This window comes from Lolium rigidum, chromosome 2 (genome assembly GCF_022539505.1).
Source record: "Lolium rigidum isolate FL_2022 chromosome 2, APGP_CSIRO_Lrig_0.1, whole genome shotgun sequence".
NCBI classification, from domain to species: domain Eukaryota; kingdom Viridiplantae; phylum Streptophyta; class Magnoliopsida; order Poales; family Poaceae; genus Lolium; species Lolium rigidum.
This window is the reverse complement of record NC_061509.1, coordinates 202,865,351-202,869,338: the sequence shown is the minus strand read 5'-3', so window position 1 is coordinate 202,869,338 and position 3,988 is coordinate 202,865,351. Positions and strand designations below refer to the sequence as shown.

Genomic DNA, 3,988 nt, shown 5'->3' with positions numbered 1-3,988 from the left:
GGATAGCAGATTGTTTTTATGCACTTAAAGTTATGCATATCACATTGTTTTCATGCACTTAAGGTTAAACTGTTTTAGTATTTCCAAAGAACAATGCTAAGCAGATTAATATAATGCAATATTTTTTTCATCAATCTTAGATATATGCTTGATTAGTGTGGTCAACCTATTCAAAGAATGTTCATTCGTATGCAAAAAGTTATTATACTGACTATATGGGATTTATGAAACATATTTTCCTTTAAAAACCTATATAATATTTGTATTCATGATATTATGACCAAAAATATATTAATAATATTGAATATATACATAAACATGTAAAAGTCAATTGTCGCAGCTGGGAGAATATTACCAAAAGGTAATATATGTTTCCAAGAAGCAAGTTTCTAGGCAAGTTATCTATACTAGTGGATAGTGGTTGGGGTGCCCCTTGGGGCGCCTCCTCACCGGAAAGTGACGATCCAATCGTTCACCTTATACCCGGTGTACCTGACTCAAGATGTCAAGGTATCATGTTTTACTTTAGCACATGGAAGGCTATTAATTGTGTATCAATCTCAGCGTCATGATTATGCAGATTAGTTATGCACTGTTTTTATCAAGTCGTGTGTACAAATGCGTGATGTAGTCAGCTATAATAGCATGCATGCAGTTCGTACCATTTCAGATGTCCAGGGGTTACAATTTCACAAGTTATTTGCCAAGCCTGTTTTTCATACAGTAGATCAGGAACAGAAAAGCAAGCGTGTTACATAGAACATGCAAGTAGGGAATATCTATGGCCTATGGCTTGACATTTTAGTTGGAATCCCACCTATCAGCAGTCTGTCTCTGTCAGAGTCCATTTGTAAACATTGCAGATATATATTATCTGTATTCGTTTCAGCAACTGGAAAATGCGTACCAATATCTTGCCTCACGAAGGGTATCTATGCAAAAGCCAGCACCAGGTGGCAGTGTTAGATCAGCGGATGAACAATGCTCGCAACCGCTATTCTGGTAGGCTTTCTTCCTCTGTCCATATTCCCAGGAGATTGTGAAGGAGGCTGCTTAGAGCCATTGACCTACGATTAAAAGGAAAACCCCGGATTCAAAGAGCAAGGTGGTAGAAAGAGCGGAAATGAAAGTCAGTAACTCCAGGATTAGCATCTAGAACAAGTGTCTAGTACAAGGATGAACTTGATGGAGCCCCTCTCCTCATGGTTAAAAACAAATTGTGACTGTGTTGTGCAGTGGCATTGCTTACTGGAGGAGCAGTCAAATATCCCACTATAAGGAATGGAGAAGGTAGTTGCATCGTTTAATATGACAAAGTCATTTTCCAAATTATGTTTCCAGCTAGAAATGATACCATCTAGAGAATACAAATGTGCGAAAAACTAAAGAGTACAAACAAATATTCAAAGAAACAAATGTTAACCAAGTTCACAAAGCAGTGTATTCAAACTGGAATACTCATGTCAACTACATTAAAAACCACAGTAGTATACGTAGCAAGTGAGTCATGGAAGGTGGGTAACATAACAAGAGAATTCCAAAGTTGGAAATTTGCCCAATGGAAGTCAAATTGCAATTGGATAGCAACATAGAACTACCAAAACAGCGGAAGTAGGTGTCAGTAGTAGGTGTCAGTAGTTTATCACAGGTATATCCTGTAATGAGAAAACCCTCCCATAACAAGTAATTACGAAGTTCAAAAACATTCCCTAAAGCTATTTTTATGATGGTTTGTCGTGAGCAGGAAGAATGGCGCTCGGTTCCTGCATTGCAGACTCATACTCTTAATGAAAGGAAAACATAGCAGGCATATCTCATGAGCAAAGAGGTACACAGCTATGTTAACTAACCTGCTTCCGCAGATCTTCAGCATCTAAACCAATGATTATAGGTGTAGTAAGTCTTGGCGCGACCTTTCTTCTAGGCCAATTCAGTCAATGTCAGGAAATTTGTAACAACACTACATGAGCTCTCGACACATATGCTTGTTCATTCCCCTAACTGGTATTACCTAGCGGAGCATGGAAACAAAATGTCAAAGCATGGTAACATGTATAAGAAATTATGAACAATCAACCATGTAACGAGGTCAGTACCACAACAGGCATGTAATCTGGAAAAGTGTAAAGTACTTGCTCACTCAAGATTCTTTTTCTAGTCACTCAAGTTGCCCAGTCAAGTACCATGCATCCAGCCGCAATATAAAGATGGTTACACAACACAATACATGTATTTTTCACTCGAGCATTTCCTAAACAATTAAAGAACACAACATCATTAGAAAACAATGTAAAGCCATATTAAATTGTGGTTTGATTTGAAACAGGAACTCACTCTTTTTCAGCCAACCCAAACACAACAAAACAAGATCAAGAATGTGTATACGATTTTGGTGAAGCTATCACCTGCGTGTCACCCAACTGAAAGTTGGGTGTCATTTAATTGTAGGATTAGAACATGTAACATTACCAAGGCATACAATGATTGGCTCAGGTAAGAACAAAATAGAATGATTCTGAACAAACTGTTGGATTCTCCAAAAAATTCAGAGAGTCCAAGAAGTCTAAACAAATGATTTTAATAATATTCAGACGAAATTTCTATAAGAGATAAACATGCATGTTTGTAGCAGTACGAGTACTGCGTTTTTAGTCCACCTGGATGCAGACCACTCCTTTCCCAAACTTGATGTCAGTTCGACATGGCTTGCTACACCATTCCCAAGTAGCCCAAAATCCTCCATTGTTTGCTGCTTCTGTAGAAGTGACTTTTTCAGGAGAGAAAGGATATCAAAAGAAAAAAGAGAAACATAGAGATGTGGTGAAAGAGACAGGGTTGGCTGGCTATCTGTATTTGAGCTCTCGACGCATCATCATCAAGCATGGTGATGCTGGCTCGACCTCCCTGGAGTGGACGAGATTGGCTGCGACGACGGGCAACCTCAGCGGGCTTCAATCTGGCCTACGAGATTACCGGGATGGGGAACTCACCGGCGCTGCAACGCGCTCAGGTCATGGCATCCTTGTAGACCCTCGATTCAGCGCCTCCATGTCGATGAGGGAGAGCGGGGAATGGGGGAGCAGAGGCGGCCTCTACTGGACAGAGGGGAAATCAACCGCCTCAAGAATCTCGCTGACGTCTTGACGCTCGCCCGCAGCCTCGCCATGGCCACGCGTGCGACTTCCTCGCCTCGCCCGTCGGTGCCCTGGCCATAGAGGCGGATGCTGGTGCGAGGATGATGATGTAGAGGAGACCATGGTGGTGGAGGAGTCCAGAGATAGGAGGCGGCGCAGCGGTGGCGAGGAGGTCCGGGCCGGAGTCGGCCAGAACAGCCCGCTTCTTTTGGGAAGGAGCCGGGAATAAGAGGAAGTACCATATGGTAGATTGGATGATGGTGTGCAAGCCTAAGTGTCTGTTTGTTTGGGCTGCAAGTTGAATGGCAGGTTGTACTAGACTCGGTAGGATCCTGGATGTCGGCTAGAGCTGGACGGTCGGTGAAATGTAAAATTGGTGTTTGGCAACCTGCTTTTCGGACAGCTGGTGGATATGTAGCTGGTGGTGATTGTCTGAAATACCCCTGTATGCTGAAAATGATGTATAAGTACTAATTTGATCTAATAAGCTGACTATGATTTGTGTGCTAGCTCAAATTATAGGTTTACCACTTTTTAGGTAAAATTAATTTTGTACTTGTTAATAAATGATTATAATCAATTAAACCAGACAGAGATACAGATAATATTTGGTTCCATATTATAATGAGTTTCAACATTGTATCATCTGTTGTCAATTGAATCAAGATTCAGTCATAAATCACAGTAATATAACACAATAATTAATCATTTACACATGCACACACATAACAACAAATATTTATCCCCAAAATCAAGTTGGGGCGGGCGTCCGTCGGGAGGAGAAGTGCGGCGGGGGCGGAGGAAAAGTGCGGCCGGGGCGAAGGCGCTGGGGCGGACGGAGGCGGACGTGGACG

General features: G+C 41.7%; 1 long non-coding RNA gene across 1 annotated transcript; it reads right to left on the bottom strand.

Moving 5' to 3' along the window:
* Nucleotides 1-651: 651 nt before the first annotated feature.
* LOC124687989 lies at nucleotides 652-3,340 on the bottom strand. The gene is made up of 4 exons (XR_006998395.1): nucleotides 2,658-3,340; nucleotides 2,335-2,420; nucleotides 1,851-2,251; nucleotides 652-1,067 (listed from the first exon to the last, which is right to left on the bottom strand). It is a non-coding gene; the product is annotated as an uncharacterized LOC124687989 (long non-coding RNA).
* Nucleotides 3,341-3,988: the final 648 nt, after the last annotated feature.